Here is an 18,151-nt window from a genome sequence, read left to right as displayed (position 1 = left end):
ACAATTTCATAAGGGCTAAGTTTTACCCTAGAATGCACTGTCATTCTGGTGGATAGGAGTGCTAAGGGCAGAGCATCAGGCCATTTAAGACCAGTGCTCTCTTGAATCTTGGCTAGCTTTAGTTTTAGGGTGCCGTTGTAGCACTCTACTAGTCCAGCTGATTGGGGGTGATTTGCAGCGTGGAATTTTTGTCGGATGCCTGGCCCTTCACACACTACTTTCATCACTCGTCCCACAAATTCACTCCCATTATCACTCCAGACCATTCTAGGCATTCCAAATCTCGGGAAGAATTCCTTCACAAGGGCTTTCGCTGTGGACAAGGCAGTATTGTCTTTTAGGGGATATGCTTCTACCCATCTGGAGAAGGCACAGACAACAACTAGTACATATTTTAAGTTATTGCACCTCTCCATGTGTATAAAGTCTAGCTGCAAAACCTCAAACGGATACGTAGGAGGTGCAAAATGACCAGCTGGAGTTGGTGTTCCCTTACCAGGATTGTGTTTCTGACATACCATGCAATGTTTTACTACGTTCTCTGCACACTTAGGTATGCCACTATTCTGCCATACTGGAGCCAACAACTTGCAAATCCCTTTCACGCTGATATGGGCCATACCATGGGCCATTGTAACAACTGCAAGCACGTACGCATCTGGTAGCAACCATCTCTGATGCTCTGACAATTCGACCCAACAACCCTTCGCATCCATTCTACCCGTACTTTCCCTCCACATGTTCAAGACTTTCTCGGTGGCCTCAGACTGTATGGACTTCACACTCTCTATTGTGTCCTCACACATTCCAACATCACCTACCCATCTGGCAGGACCCGCAACATACATTCGGCTCATTACATCTCTTGCCGTTTCTTTCGCGACTTCGTCAGCAAACGCATTACCACGACCAACATCATCAGTCACCCTCTTGTGAGCACTACATTTTACAATCGCAACTTGCAGAGGCAAAGTCAGTGATTCAAGAAGCTCATTCACCAACTGACCATGCTGGATCTTCGTGCCATGCGACGTCAGGAACCCACGTTCACGCCACAACCGTCCAAAACTATGAGCCACACCAAACGCATACTGACTGTCAGTGTACACATTTACTTTCATTCCTTTCGACAACACACATGCTCTTGTAAGTGCGATCAGCTCTGCTGCTTGAGCTGAGTTATGTGGAGTTCGTGCAGCTTCAACGACTGTATGCAAAGTGGTGACAGCATATGCTGCAGTCGTGTCACCATTCGGAAGCTTGAAGCATGAACCATCCACCCATAAGGTACCATCACATTCAGAAACAGGAGTATCTTGGAGGTCTATTCTCCCTTTTGTTTCTTCTTCTGTTCTAAGAAAACAATCATGCTGATCTTCAGCACTCTCTGTCTCAACTAGGATTGGCAATAATGTGGCGGGGTTAAGTGTGCTGCATCTTTTGATGTGCATATGGCCCGCTAACAAAGTTAGTTCGTAACCAGACAATCGAGCACTAGTTAAGTGCTGTGTCTTGGTTCTGTTCAGTAACGTCTCCACTGCATGTGGAACCATAACCACTAGCGTGTTATTCATCACTAAACCAGCAGACTGTCGGATAGAAACAGCTGCTGCGGCTATGGCTCTTAGACAACTCGGCAACGCCCTAGCTACCAGATCCAAAGTCGACGAAAAGTATGCACATGGACGCTGTTTGTTTCCAAACAACTGTGTCAATACTGATAATGCACAACCCTCTTGCTCATGGACATATAATGTAAAGGGCTTACTGTAGTTGGGGGTACCCAACACAGGAGCCGAACATAATGCTGTGCGCAGTTCAGAGAAACTTTTCTGACACTCTTCAGACCAAGGCACGGGATTGGGTATATCTTTACATGTTAATGCCACCAATGGTTCTGTTCAGTAAAGAAAAATTTGGAATCCACTGTCTACAGTACGATGTAATACCCAAGAAAGCACGCACTTCTCTCTGTGTTTTTGGCACACTTATTTTTGCTATTGCCTGGATTCTTTCTGGGGTCAGTTTCCTTCCCTCCTTCGATAAGAGATGACCTAAGTAGGTCACTTCTTGTCGACAATATTGTAATTTAGACAGGGACACCTTGTGATGCAGATCACACAAATGACGCAACAATGACAACGTTGCTTCTTTACAGATTTCTTCAGAATCTGCAGCGATAAGCAAGTCATCTACATACTGAATGAGTGTAGCGCCTTCAGGTAAAACAATCGCATCAAGCTGTGTTTTTAGAGCCTGACTATATATTGATGGACTTTCACAGTAGCCATGGGGAGCGCGTTTAAAGCGGAAACTTCGTCCTCCTAAACTGAAGCCAAAAATATCCCTGCTTTCCTCAGCAATTGGGATGCTGAAGAAAGCATTCTTCAAATCAATTACTGAAAACCACGTTGCAGAGGCTGGGATCATAGTCAGCAGGGCAGTGATGTCAGGAACAACTGGAAATTGTGGCACTACTATTTTATTCACCTCTCTAAGGTCAATTACAAATCTGTACACAGGTGGCTGAGAGGGGTCAGTTCGTTTCAAAACAGGCAGAACACGGCTATTGCAAACGTTGCCTCTTGTCTCTTCAATCACATCTTTTTCAATCAAATCATAAATGATCGCTAACAACGCTTTTTCACCTTCACTGGAGATCTTATATTGGGGAATGCGCGGCATTCTAACATTGGCTTTCAATGTCACAACATATGGTGGTATTTCCAACAGACCCACATCGTTAGGACCAGTAGCCCAAAGAATATCAGGTAGAGACAGCAATTCTGCCGGGATTTTATCCTTCGACAAATACATTGGAGAGACCACTTTCTTACCTAGTGTAAGTTGTACTCCCGAGGGAGAGCAGTACAGAGTCGCATACAATCTTTTTAACAGGTCTAATCCCAACAAGTTCTCACCGCAACCCGTTGTCAGGATAAGGGGTGCTTCGAATTCACAAGGACCAACAGACAGGGACATAGGACATGAAATCGGGTTCCTAACCGGGGCGCCAGAAAAACCTACAGAAACATTCATTTCGCCAGACAAAGGTGCGCCAGGGAGTTTTGAGTGCATCATAGAACTCTTTGTAGCACCAGTATCCAACAGAAAAGGTTCTGACACACCTGATGTAATCACCTCAACGTATGGTCCACTCTGATCTACTGGAACTGAAACAACTCCCTCTCTGTGTCTATGGCTGTCCTAGCAATCATTACCTTCAGTCCACTCATCTTCTGCATAGTAGTCATCGGCGTAGTACTGAGCTGTCCTACCAGGTGTGTTATTCTGCTGATCAAACCTATTCATAGAATCCTGAGGCGGAAGGGAGCGTGCATTCTGATGGACATTCCCACGTCCTCTTCCTCTAGGTGTTTGCTGGACACCTCTACCTCTTGTGCTTGACACACCATTTGCGCGCTGTAACAGAATAGGGCAACTGTACTTAAAATGACCCTCTTCCTTGCAATACGAACACTGATTGGGACCCACAGGAACGCGTGGTTTTTGAAACTGTTGAGGTTGCTAATAACTATTCTGACCGCCATTATTCTGGCCACTGCCACCACGTGGCGGGTATGCTTGCTGTAACAGGACCTTCGTTTTCAGCTCTTTAGTTTTCTTTTCTACTCTATCTTTCTCATCTTTGTCTCTATTTTCATAATATTGCGCAGTAGCCAATATCTGTGCTGAAGATGAAACTGCCCATGAACTCTCCGAATCCTTTAACTTCTTACACAACTCTGGTAGCAGATTGTGCACAAATTTATCGACGAACAGTCGCTGACCACCTGCTCATATCTTGACCACTGTGGTCGACAAACGTTTCTTCAAACCTGGTGAAGAAATCAGACACCGTTTCATCTTTCTTCTGCTTACACGCAGACAACTTATCCCAATTTACACGCAACGCAGGCATCATTGTCTTCATGTAATCGATGATCTTACCAGGGAGTTCAGTAATCAAATCTTCGGGCTTGGCACCGCCTACTTGCCTATTGTCAGCATCTCTAAGGTTAACCCATGTATCACCCAATTCAACCATATGATCTGTATGACGAATCTTACTCCAAATGGGTTGTGGGACAACATTGCCAAACAGCATGTCGATGTCTGACAAATTCATAATACACGAACCCACAGTCTGAGTCAGCTCTTTATAATACCCTGCTGGGTTTTTGCGTGGATCAGGCAAAGACTGCTTAATGGCTAAAACTTCCGCACGTTTCCAGGGGACGTGCACCCAAACCCGCTGAAAATGTGCCGGTACAGCTGGTGGATTATTACCAGCACCAGCGGCCACTGCTTCTTTCCATACAGGCGGAACCTCTCTCATGGGATACTGTCTTCCCTTCTTCTTGACAGAGGAATCATAATCAAACAACGACTTTGAAACACCTTCAGACCTAAGTGATAACAACGTCGCAACGGCCTTCCTAACATCTGAACCCACAATGGTGCCCTTTGAAAATTCGAACCGCACATGGTTCAGCTCGGGCGAGTTAGAGTCCAAATCATTCTCCTCTAAATCCTCGCACAGGAAAACACACATTTTCTCGAAAACGTACCTCTGTTTTGATGCTTCCCACTGATGGAAGACATCCATAACAGAGTCTAGATCATATATTACCGGGTTAGACACCCATCTATGTGCCAAACGATCCAATACCACTTTTTCCCTAGAATCAGGCAGGTGGCTACGCAACTGCTTGTGTTCGGGGTCACGAGTTGGGCTTATCGCTCCAAACAAAGGATATAGAAGGCTAGAAACAGTGCTTGCCACTCTCTGGCGGACAGACGGAGAAGTCGAGGAAAAGACAAGTGGGAAGGCAGGGTGAGACGAGGCAGATGCAGAGGCAGTGTCAGGAGGAGTACCAGAAGCGGTAGTTAATACAACAGTTAGAGTTGGAGAAAGTATAGGAAGAGCAGTTGTAAAAGCCGGTGACTGTACCGGAGGAACAGGAGCCAGCTGAAGAGCAGCTGGTGGGTGCTGTGGAGGAGCAGGAGGCATAACAACCATGGGTTGCACAACTAGAGGTTGGGGAGGTGCCGTAGCATTTTGCGCATATGGGGGAGGTGAACTTAACAAATGCGACATTAGGGGGTCTTTTCCGATCTCTTTTGCTGCTTCTTGCTGAAGAGGCGGCAAAACTGGATAGCATTTATCTATTACCATTTTACGTTGCCTGTGCAACTGCTCACTCATCTGTTCTTCTTCATTGTCTTTATACTGCCTAGCAGCTTGCGTTATCGAGATTCCCCTTTCTCTCTTATTTTTCTTCTCTAATTTAATTTCCTTTTGTTTGGCCTCCTTACGCCATAGGCGGAAAGAGTCAAACATTGCCGGCCGGGCTTTCTTTTTGAAAAGTTTAACTTCAAGGTTATCCAGAATTTCTGTATCAAAGCTACCATATTGGGGCCATTTTAAAACACCATCCTTGCGGGTGTATTTGATCCATACTTCATTGTATGTGATGGGGCCTACCCCATGTTTCACATATAATTCATAGGTTGGAGTTCCAATCGGAGGAACCGGACACGAGTCCTCCAGTCGGGAGTCCCTATTATTACAACTAAGGCAAAACAAATTTCCAAGTCTGCTAAGACCAGGCATCTTCGCTCTCTAGTCTAGCTTCAAACTTCAAAGGATTATCGATTACAATATTTCTCGTGAATACACGAGTCCTTCGGCTTTGGCGCTTGCAAGTTCCAAATCAAAGCGGTCCCAAAGGGACACCAAACAAACTAAGGACTGGGAGACGCTCCACTTATACTTAACTGAAATATCGATGACGTCACCAGAAGACTCGTCTAACGTTTCGCTCTACCAAACATCAAGGGTCCAAATCAGGGCGGCAGTCAGGGCAGCAGTCCTTCGTAGCCGTCGGGACGCAGGGGACCTCGCAGCAAAGACCTTCGGAACCACGTCGACATGCAGGGGTCGCTGAAGAGGCTGGCCTTCCTCCGGAATTTTCACACGAAGCTCCTCACGAACATCTGGCTTGGACCGGTACCGCTGATACCGGCCTACGTTGGGCGCCAACTGAGGTCCTGGGTTTTTCAGAACCGGTACTGATCCGGTAACCCAGCGGTGTCAGGGATAACACCCAAAGACCTCGAGTACTTTCCTGATCTAGACCACAGAAACACGAGTCTTCTAGGTGAAGTCAAAGTTGTAATTTATTAGCTGAAACCAAGTAACAAGCGTCCTAGAAGTACAACAGCATGTAGGTTCTCAGGAGACTGCTCAAATGTACAAAGCCTGGCTTCTTCTTTTATACCCTTTTTAGGCTTCAGGCAAGCATTCTTAAGTTTACAGTACAAACATTCTAGAATTTACAGTGAGCTATTCACATATTTTCATTACAAAAGAAAAAGCAGAGTCATAGTGACACGTATACATTTAGTGTGTCCAGTTCGTGATCAATTACCCGGCAAGGCCCAACATTTCCATCAGATATCGGTGTACCCTCAATAAAACCGGGCTCCTCCTCATCATAAAGAAAAGGAGAAGAAAAGAGCAGGGCCAGGTGTGAGCAAGATTCGGGCAGGGTGTGTGTGCGATGTAAACTATTTATGGCCTGTTGTGCTTTGATGCTATCTCGTTCGGCCACTGGGAGAGGCACTGACCAAACAGGTTTGGCTTGGGGCGATGGTTTCAGCCTGCCCAGGTCACAGGGAAGTCGATTAAGGTGTATGTGTCCTTGATATCGAATTCAGCTGCAGTTACAAGCCTATGTGAAGGGCAACAAACAAGATGGATGCCAAAACGCAAAATGGCAGTCAAGGGTTCAGAAACGAAAATGGCGGTTTCGTGGTGAAATCGTTACCTGATTGTGACGCAAATGCTTGTGCACAATGTACTAGTCATTATCGGTATTTTGGCATAAAAATCGTCACAATACGACAAAGTTTATTTCACGGGTTCCAGAAATTTTCAGGAACTACAGGCACTGCAATAAAAATAAATGTTGAAAGAACTCCCACATGCATTCTCTCCTCCCCTGTATTTTATATGCAACAGGGGCTCCCTTTTTAAAAGCTAAATAAACGCTGAAAGACACCAACTGCGATCTTCCCTTCCCTGAATTATATAACAGGGGATCCCTTTAACCGCTAAATAAATGCTAAATAAAAAGCTAAATGTAAAAATAAGTGTTACAAGATGACTGATACAATCCTTCTTTGTAACTACACGAGGCTTAGCAATAACATGCGGCTATTTACAGAAAGAGAAACACGTAAATCACAGTAATGACCTAACTGTCAGGCTCAGTCTCCACTTAGCACACAATCCCTCCTCTGCGCAAGATCAAATGGCGAGGCCAACAGACAGGGAGCATGGAAAAACAGGCAGGAGTACCGCTGCGTCACAATAATACACACCTTTCCTCCGCACCCAAGAGAGAGAACAATAGCAGCGACGGGCAGTCAAAAGATATGATGCTTACCCATGCGCTGTGTTCCTCCCAATGGCCCGGCCGGAGAGTGGCGCAGAATCGCTTAACAGCTTCGTACTTCCTCCCTTTAATCCAGATGCATCCTGTTCAGTTAGTTTCTTGCCATCACGTCGGGGTCACCAAATGTTGGAGGGAAATTAATTGTGGGCAGGAGGGGTCAGGGGGCTTGGCGCAGCAGCTAAGAAGCCGTGCTGGGGAGACCGTGAGAGAGAACTAAGGGAAATGGGACAGCTTAATTTGCACCGGGGTAGTCCTGGAACGCTTTCTCTAAAAACAGGAAAAAATGGATATATGAGCCTTGGAGACTGTTTCTGAAAGTTGTACAAGTTTTATTAGAAGAAACAGCTTCTAGAAATATGCAATATTCAATGATAGCAGTTTGAATACACCAGTACGGTTTTGAGGCTGCTAAGAGAGAGGCTATTCTTTAAGTACACTTGTGAGCTTTGAGGCAGATTGCATAGAAAAGGTTAAGCACATATTATTGGGAACACTCACCACTGTATACTAGTTAGATATCCTGCAAGTACAAGTTAAACACCTTAAATGCAGTAAAGATAAAACAAGGTCAGAGAAAACATAACATTTCAAATGGCGAAATATAACTTTGAATGCAAAAAGGAAAAAGCATTTCATATAGCAGAATATACAACAGAGCAGCAGAGCCTAAGTACATCTAACAAGGGCTTCTCGAGTAACCCCTGGGAAAAACTCCTGTCCGACACCCATGTGCAGACGAGGAGTAGTTCAACGATAATCTTGCGGACCTCCTTTTTATAATGTCCAAACGGTGAAACTATAATCACGTCATATCACGCCACCTCGTATCACATATCCTTCCATCGTCTCTCACGCCCCTGCCTGGTACCTTCCCATCATAAGTGTAAATGTGGCCCCTTCTCGTAATTGTGTGCCACGTACGCCAGTCTAGACTGAGTTCCTGGCATTTTGACTGGAAGTTTATCATTAATTAGAAATGTGTTATTATTACTTTGAAGGATTCTATTCATGCGTTTATGTGCCAGTCTGTGATACTGATTTGCCACATTTATCCTCCTTTATCGGGCGACAGGCTGTGGTGGGAACTTCCCTTTTCTCTGTTCACAGCTTTTAGGTGGGGGCTTGGGGTGTGTTGCAAGATTAAGGAGGAACTTGAACTTTAATGTTTGTGAACCTAGCATACAGTGGGGTGGGGGCCTCGAAGGAGTGCGAGGCCTCGCAGAGAAGTGGAGCTGCGAGAAGCTTGGGTCAGACCTGCTCTCTGCCTCTGCTTTAAGCTGAAAGAAAATGGCAGTGCTCAGGCCAACGTAACTGAGGCCCATAACTCCAAGCAGCAGGGCCTACACAGGGGGTCATGCTGAGCAAGTGATAAGAGTGTGCTTGGGTAACTATGCAGTGAAATCTTCTCCCTCCGTCATACTTCTAGCCTAGCACCTTGTACTAATGGAGAGAAGATTAGCATTGCCAGGGGTGAAGTTCTTGAGGGTATTATGGGACTACCAGCCAGGAAAGCACCCGGACCCGATGGAATTCCTCCGGACTTATTTAAGTCTGAGCCTTCCTTCTGGGCTCCTATTCTAAAGTCTGCATTTAATGCCGCAGTGCAAAGTGGTTGCCCACAATCCTGGGGGGTTTCTACAATTGTCCCGGTTTTTAAAAAGGGGGACAAATGTAGCCCACATTGTTATAGACCCATCTCGCTTATCGACTCTATGGTAAAAATAATAGGAAGGATACTACTGCAGAGACTTTCAGATTGGGTGGTGGAAAACAACATCATGTCCATCTCCCAGTATGGATTCTGCACTGGTCGCTCAACAATAACCCAATGCCTTAACCTATTTTTAATATTAAGTAAGTACACAGTGGCTCATAGGGGTACCATCCACCTCGCCTTCATGGACTCGTCCTCAGCTTTCGACTGTGTGAACAGGCGGAAGCTGTGGCAGTCCATGAGGCCGAAGGGGGTGGACAGTGGTATTGTTGATTTTCTTATAGATCTCCACTGCAATACCAGAGCCAATGTCAGATACTCTCAAGATCTGAGCGTAACAAACAATTTTGATATCAAAAAGGGAGTCTGCCAAGGATGTATTTTGGCTCCCTTCCTTTTTAACTTTTATATTAATGATCTGGATAGCGTTTTACAGGAGGTGCCGGCTGACTGTCCTAGAGTCGGTCGGCGGGGTATTCCAGTACTTTTATATGCAGATGATGCAGTTTTAATATCTAGGACTGAAAGGGGCCTTCAAGCTCTTTTAAATGCTTTTACGTCCATTATGACAGATAGAGATCTAATGATTAATAACTCTAAATAATTTGTCATGCAAGTAGGTCAACAACCCGGAAGAAATTTTCTATGTAAAATAGATGAAACGGTAATCCCGATATCAAAAATGTTCTCCTATCTTGGGGTCCTTTTTGATACTAAATTAAACTGGGGCCCGCATCTTCTTAAAAAGAAAGGAGAACTGGTCAGGGTGAATGCCTCTATTTTTAATTTTGCCTCGAAGCTGGGGAAAAAACCTACTGGCGCCATGCTGCAACTCTATAATGCTAAATCAGTGGCAACGGCTACATATGGTAGCGAAATATGGGGGTATGTCGGTGGTGAGCAGCTGCAGATTGTTGAAAAAAAATTTATGAAGCGTCTCCTGTGCGTCCCCTCAGGCACGTCCAATCTTGCAGTTCATGAAGAATTGGGGACACAATATATATGTGACATATTTTCCCTATGCCCACTGACCAGCTGGACAAGGCACTGGCTATCCCATGGATAAAATATCTGAAATCCAGTTTCTCTAGACTGGGGCGCCCCGAATTGTTTGAAAATCCCAGTCAGATTGTCAAGGGGGACTTGGAGGTAATTAAACGGGCCTTCCTCATGGACAGGAAGACCCAGAGGGAAGGAGTGGAGCTCCGGAATCCGAGTGTCAGAAAATATGTTATGTTGAAAACGTGTGTAACTACAGAGCCGTATTTATTGGGTTCCCTGACCTCTCACGAAAAGTTTTTATTAACCAGGTTCAGGTTGAATCTTTTTCATCATCTGCTTGTTAGGCCAAAAACTGCTAATTTTAATAAGACTGCAGCTCCCTGCGGCTGCGACAGAAAGTCTCTGCAGGATATGCTGCATTTTATATTTTTATGTAGGTTTTATGAATACCCCTGCATGCGCTATCTGGTGACTCTTTTAAGAAAGCTTAATTTTACTCAGATCAGACCGGCCTTGATGTATTTACAACTTTTGCACAATGATAGTATTCTCCAAGTTACTGAATTTTTTTAATTAACTGTTAAATATAGAAAATGTATGGATTTGTAGTGGCCCTTATGTAATGAATTTTTCCAATCTCCTGGTCTTTATGTAATGAAGAAATTATATCCTTGCACCTCTTGCACTTTATTAAGATATGTGTTTTTAACAAAAGTATTATGAATTGTGAGTATTACTGTTTATGTACTTTTATGGTTTTGAACAAAAACCGAAATAAAGTTTTATTGAATTGAATTGAATACTGCAAAAACTCCTGAGTCTGCAACGAGGCATCAAAAGTGAACATGACATCCGGAGATGTCAAGGACGTAGCCCATTGTATCCACCGTCAGTGCAAAGCCTTAGAATTGCGTACACTGGCTTTCGTCACTGCCTCCAAGGCAGGATACAGAGTAACAACCAAAATGCGTTTTCCCTGCGACAGTGCACGTTCTTTGAGAATCGCCATTTGCACTGCTGTCAAAACTCTTTCCACAGTGGAAAACCGCAGCTCAGCCGAAGTGTACAAGTGTGACTTGTAAGTGATAGGGACTGTGTCACCCTCATTAAAAGTCAGGTAAGTGAAACCCACCGCCCCAGGGATAATTCTTATCACCAGGTTGGTATGGTTGTCACGAGTCAACAAGAATGTATATTCTAGAAGGTCAGCAAAAAAGGCAATTGCCTCTGACACCATGAATTATACACTTAATTTATCTCAATGTCCTATTTTATTGACATTGTAAGCAATTTTATTTTTGCATTCTTCTTCAAAATACTTTATCAGTATTGCACAATAGGGTGATAGCACATTTGTTTAGGAAACGCTGACACAGGAGGATACCGCCACGGAGAGCGAACGTTTTGGAAATTGACCCAATGAAACCCAGATAACAGACGGCAAGAATCCAACAATAAGGTTACCTTCCAGAAACCTCTCGGCAGAGACGCTCAAACATTGACTCAATCCAAGAGAAAGCATCTTTTTACCGGCTGCCCCACCATTTGATGTCACGCAAAGACACGAAAGACAAAGCCAAAGAGCAAACTCCGCGCAACCGCAAAGGGTGTAGCATGATGTCCTACACAAGATTACCATGAGCCCTGATGAAGACCTTCCATAAATCATATCCTGACATTCCAAAGAAGGTTGAAACGCGTAGGCATAACATCTGGGCCAGGAGAACTAGATGCCCTATGATCCAATATACTAATAGGACATATAGTGAGAGACATACCTCGCATTAACGGCCAAAGAAACCTTAAAAATATTTCTCCGACCCAATACAGGATAAAAATCCACTGTTTTTCTTTGTTGAAAATCACTATACCTCAAAGAATAGTTCACCCAGAGAAAGAAAGTAGGACTGTTCTAGTGAAAGTGGTACAAAAACAAATTTGTAAGCTCATTTGATGTATGTTTTCAGAATAATAACATCAAGATCAGAGTTTTTTCTTTTTTCTTTAATGTTTTTTCCTTAAATGTTGTAAATTGTCAAGTGTTACCTTTATGTAATGTCCTTAAGTATCAAAGTTAATCACTGTTTTTCTGTTGAATATATATTTTTGCTAATGGAAATGTTCTAAACAAATGTGCTATCACCCTATTGTGCAATACTGATAAAGTATTTTGAAGAAGAATGCAAAAATAAAATTGCTTACAATGTCAATAAAATAGGACATTGAGATAAATTAAGTGTATAATTCATGGTGTCAGAGGCAATTGCCTTTTTTGCTAATCTTTGACCTGATTCCAGCCTCTGACTACCTTAAAAGAATCAAACCCCTGTTCAGCTTGCTTATTCTAGAAGGTCAGCCTGCAAAGATTGCAAAATGGCTGAATGAGCCGGCAGCCAGCAAGATTTGGAGAAAGTAGGATGTACCAAAGCATATAGAGGCTTGATACGCTGGGCATATTCGGGAATGTAAGAACGCCCAAAATTTTAAAAACCCAGTAAAGATTGTAGTTTCTTCTGCGTTGTGGGAGCGCGCTCTCCAAGAAGTGAGATGCCAAACCTCGACCTTCATTGTTGAGCTCATAGCCCAGGAACAACACTGTGTACTCTGCAATGTGAGATTTTGCAAATTTGAATTTGTAACCGAAGTCCGCAAATTGACGAATTATGCGGTCAACGCGACACAGATGCGGCCACAATTCGTCGTCCGTGAGATAAATGTCATCCACATACGAACAAGCATCTGCAAGAAACTATCCACAAGAGAGGAACTGTGAGTGTTTTGCACCGCGCACGTACAACAATGGGAGTTTAAGTACCGGTAATCCAATACCAAACAGTACGAGCCATCAGGCTTAGTCACAGTAAAAAGAGGACTATTCATCGGAGACACACCGTTTCAATCACACCTTGATATTCCAATTGTTCAAGGATCTCTGCAACTGGAGCGTTTGCTTCACTTCGCATGGGATATTGGGGTTGAGGCTGTGGCATAGACCGCAATGGTATCTCATGCCAGAGGGAAACGTTGTCCCAACCACAGTGAGTACGGTGCAAAGCACCTTAGCCCAATCTTCTGAGAAACGCAGGGTCAGCTCCTTCGGCACAGTGTGTGCAAAACTAGGGAGGATCACCTCCTCCCCTTGCGGAGCAACCAAGACAAAAGGTGGGGGCCAGTCGACCTCCGCCAACAAAATGTCATAAGTAGTAGTCAGATTCTCCCAAAATACCCCTTTTATAGTACATTGCATGTCATCTTCAATCAAAAGGTCAATTTCAAAAAGCCTCTCAGGGGGAGCCACTCTAGTGTCAGCTGTCTCGACAACAACAAATGTGTCAGTCGCTGTCACCTTCAGTAGTGGACACAGCGCCTCATGCACTATAGTAATCTCTGCCACGCTGTCCAACAACATCAGTGCACATGTCAAGTTCCGAAGCTGTGTTCTCATTATCTGTGGCATATCTCGCATTTAAAGCAGCAACCTTCTTTTTCTGAAACTGGGGTCTCTGACGTGGAGAGTCGTCCTGTTTGCCTTTACCGTCAGCCTTGCGGGGTTGCTCTTGTCTTGCACCCCGTCCTCTGCCGCCGTCTCCTCCTCCACCGGTGGATGAAACCAATGAATCCTGCAAAGAGCGAGGAGAACGTTGTACAGGAACCTGAAAACGATCAGGTGACTTAATAGTAGCACGGTTGCGCAATTCATGAGTGCGCTCAGTAGACGCAGGTGTTGGTGAAGTGGGACGTGACCCCTGTTTCTATTGCTGTTTCCCCTGTTTCTGATTCTTATTCCAATTCAGTTTTGGAACAAAAGGGCGATCATCTTTTTCAGACTTCGCCATCTGAGTTTGCTTTTGCGCTGCCTTGGCAAAAGGCTTAACACCCAAACTATTACAGCCAATAGTCTTATAAGTCGCTGTAATAATTTTCGGTAACTGTTGGGGTTTCTCTGCATCAGGGACATGGCATAAAGCAACACCTGGAAGCTTATCGAATCCCCCTTAACATTAGCAAGGACGAGATCAGAAACTACATCAAACACACCTACGAGTCTCATTCCAAATTCAACAGCCGCCTTCACCCCGTGTTCATCCTAAACACGCTTAATGATGGAGGGGAGGACAGTCATGGACGGGGTGCTGAAGCACTTAGCATAGACTGCCGCAAAAATGTTATCCCAGGTATCACAATCTGTTACTTCCTGTAGTGTAGTTCCTATATTCCCAATAAGCTCTGCGCATTGGAATAATATATCCTATAGAATTGACGTAGGACTTAGGTCGACTTGGTCTCTATCGAATATATTAAACTTAATTGTGAGTGCCAGCTAGCTCAGATGTCACTAGAAACTTTCTCGAATAAACAAGACGGGATTAGTTTCTGACAACCGCATAAACATGACAACTTTGTTTCCCAAGAATAAAATGTATCTTCAGAGTCGTGGAAACAATATATAGATATTTTACTCAGTCAATCGTGCATGCTTCGTTTCACCAGATAAATAGAGAGACAGGCGTTTTCAATAAAAGTATTTATTGATCATTCTTCTTTCTCATGAAGAGGAAATTAACTGCTACAATCGTAATACTGGCTGCAAATTATAATACGTACAGCCAGAAGAGTATTATAAAATAAGACTGTAAAAGCATGGTATGGTTTCTAAGCCATAAAATACATACATAAATAACAATGACTAAAAAAGTACTTAACTGGTGCTTCTAAAATACGCCTACCCCAATGTACCTAACCTAAGTCTCGTATGAGGGAAGAAGTAAGTATGGTGTAGCATAGGTTTAGTATTCTTTGCCAAGAATCTATCCAAGATTTCTCTTAGGGTCTAATCAGCTCCGTACCTTGGTTTAGAATGAAGGAGGTCTGGTATCTCTTTGTCTCGGGACTCGATTTCCCAACACCCCGCAAGGGGAGCTTGGAAACACTGGAGCTGGATTTCTCGGCAAGAGAAAAGACAGCGTCTCTCTCAGTGCGTCAGCTGGAGGGTCGACGTCCTTCGGCACTTGGGGTAGCGAGCTGCATCGGGCAAAAATATAGTCGAATTGCTCCAAACCACCGTGTGTTTGCTAGGGCAAGTGTGGGCATATTTATAACTTGAAGGTGCCTGGTTTAACGTAAAGTTGGACATAATAACGTCATCAAAGAATGGCAGTTCTTTGAAAACTGCATGAGTTCTTGGACAAATCAATATTCAAGCAAGGGGAAGTCCCTGACTGCTGAAGCCGAGTTTTCCAAGAAATCGTTGTGGCTTTTCAGAACTAGTGGAAGTGTCCATGCCTCTATTTGGACTGCATGGGCTATGTAAATGTAAATGTAAATGTACAGGGATTTATATAGCGCAAATCACCAAGAGGTTTCTAAGCGCTTGCTTAGGGAACCCGTCCTGGTATTCCCCTGTGAGATAACCCCGGCAGGGTATCCGCAAGGTGAAAGCCAGGCATCCCGCCGCGAGGGGCCGTTGTGGAGATTAAGCAAGCTATTGCCCAGAGTCGCAGAGTGTGAACCCGTGAATCGAGTAGGCACCGGAGCGAGAATTGTCGAGTCCATGGACATTTTAGGACTCAAGTCCCCGCCGAGCCGGTAATTGAACCCTGGTCCCGGGCTGACCTCTGCTTCCAGGTCTGCCTCCTCTAACCAGTGAGCCACACTTCTCCGTCTATGTCTAAATATAGTTATGATTTCTATGCCTATATAAGGGCAAGGTGATTTGTACCTATATAAGGGCATGAATCGGAAATATTACACTAGGGTTCTAAAATGCTATACAACATTATTAAGTCTTTCTGCAAACTTATGGTAAGAATCTTGTGTTTCTCCACAGGAGTCGTGTTAGGAAAAACTGCCTCCAGTTGGTAAAATTTCTCAGCAATCCAGAAAGGCATATCATCCTTATCCTAGGGACACTTGCCCAGAACCGAATTCACCATCAGGGGATTCATTTTGATCCCAACCGGTCCAACTGAATGCAGCGCAGCACCAGGTGCTCCCACCTAGATGTTTCGAGTCACAAATTGTACAAGAGCCCGGTGCACTCTAATCAAAGAGGTATAGAGCGCACGCAGCTCTTCAATAGTGACTGTGTTATAACGTGGATGCGGTGTACAACCAGTCAAGGTCGGCCACGTGGCCCCTGGAATGGACAAAGGGACCAACTGAACCGGCGTTAAAGATTGGGGGAGGGCGCCATCAAACCAAACGCGATGCTGCCAAGCATTAATAGGAACTTCCAGTGTGTAGTTTAAAGGGACGGCCATGAGAGTATAAAAGTGGAAACAGACCAGTATTCACGTCTACAGCAGGAAAGGTGACCCAAGAGTAGAATAGCTCAAATGGGTACGATGCCTCAGCATTTACCACAAAAACGACCGCCAAACCTTCCACCGTGATGCCATACGTCTGCAAATGGTTGGGGACAGCCATCCTACTATGCTGTGGGATGTCAACGTCAGCCATACCGACACAGAAAGAAACAAGTACAATGCAAAGAGATGTAGCACAACTGGGTAGCAATTCAATAGAAACCGTTTTAAATTATCAAGCTTGAAAACACCTATTTAACTATAGGCAGGTTTATCGGTCACCACTGCCATCCGGAAACAATAGTGAGGGGGTCGTGGACTGATATAAGCACTACTCGAGAGTCTCAAAATAAGACCACAACATTAGGTGCACCATGTAGCAAGGATTCTGCTCCTACACAGAACTGTGCACAGAGACCCAGGACCTCAGTGAATTGTGGTGTACCAAAAACTCACCTCAGTACCTAGAAAACCCCAACCAGCTAGCATGTAACGACCTGGCGTTCCCGGGATCGGGGACAGACACCCACAGAACACACTACAACCAGTTATAGATGTGGTATTTAATGTTAAGAATAAGTGATACAAATAAAGAAACTCAAATAACGTAGCTGGAACCTCCAGTCAATTACGATACCCAATCACAGCACCGGAGGCTCTCACCGTCCTCCGCATGTACACCGGTCCCGATGTACTCCAACGGCGGGCACTGTGCTAAACAACGGCGACAATGCCGCTCGCAAGCTGTGAGGGGTTTCTAGTCTAGGTGTCAATGTATAGGTCTTGAGGGACGTGGGAGCCACCCAGCCGGGTTCTCTACCACTTGTTCTAACGGGAAAAACAGGGAGCAGCCGCTCTACCTGTTCTTCTAGAATCTGGCCCCTCAGTAGGCCTCGATATACGGGGACGCAGCAAACACCTCCTTGGTGTGCGTCTCAACGTATCTTGACACTGATGAGCAAAACAATGGGGCCGCAGAGTGGGGCCGAGAGCAGCCGCTCGATCGCACCTCCTACCTCTACTGAACTCTTTGCTGAGACGCGGCAAACACCTCCTTGGTGTGCGTCTCAGCGTAAGACAAGTGCTAACAAAGTACGGGGGCTGGGAGCGTCCGCTCACACCAGTCTCCGTTTGGACCCTTCTCCAAGTCCCGCTGACTCGACCGAGTCGGAAGCGCCACACAGCTGCGGATCCGGTTATTAGGATAAGTTTGAAGACCCGGGCAGAGAGCGGTTGCTCCAATCTTACCTCCGTTCTCCAGGAATTCCTCAATAACCGCAAGGTTCCCGAGTGAGAAGGACTCCGCTGTGTTACGTCGGTGTAGAACTCTGAATATCCGACGCCGCGTCCTTCCCGGTTCCTCCTTAAATAGGCGGTCCTTCAGCGTTAGGTAAGCATAATGTATAGTTTACCTAACCGTGTTCCCCGCTGGGCCTTCTGGGATCTGTAGTCCTCGCCGAATGCGGAACGCTGGGTACCGCAGTATCCCTACGGGGATGGAATTCTTGACATAGCATCAGTGTCACATTATCTCTTTGTCCTATAGAAAAGAAACCAATGATTAGACAACCCTGAACATGCGACTTCGGTTATACTCAGGAATGGTGGGAAGCAAGAACACTCTTTCGTTATACTCTCATACCAGTCCATAAAAGGAGTAAAAAAGA

This window comes from Lissotriton vulgaris, chromosome 7, assembly GCF_964263255.1.
Source record: "Lissotriton vulgaris chromosome 7, aLisVul1.2, whole genome shotgun sequence".
In the NCBI taxonomy this organism is placed as follows: Eukaryota; Metazoa; Chordata; class Amphibia; order Caudata; family Salamandridae; genus Lissotriton; species Lissotriton vulgaris.
This window is presented reverse-complemented; position numbering follows the sequence as displayed.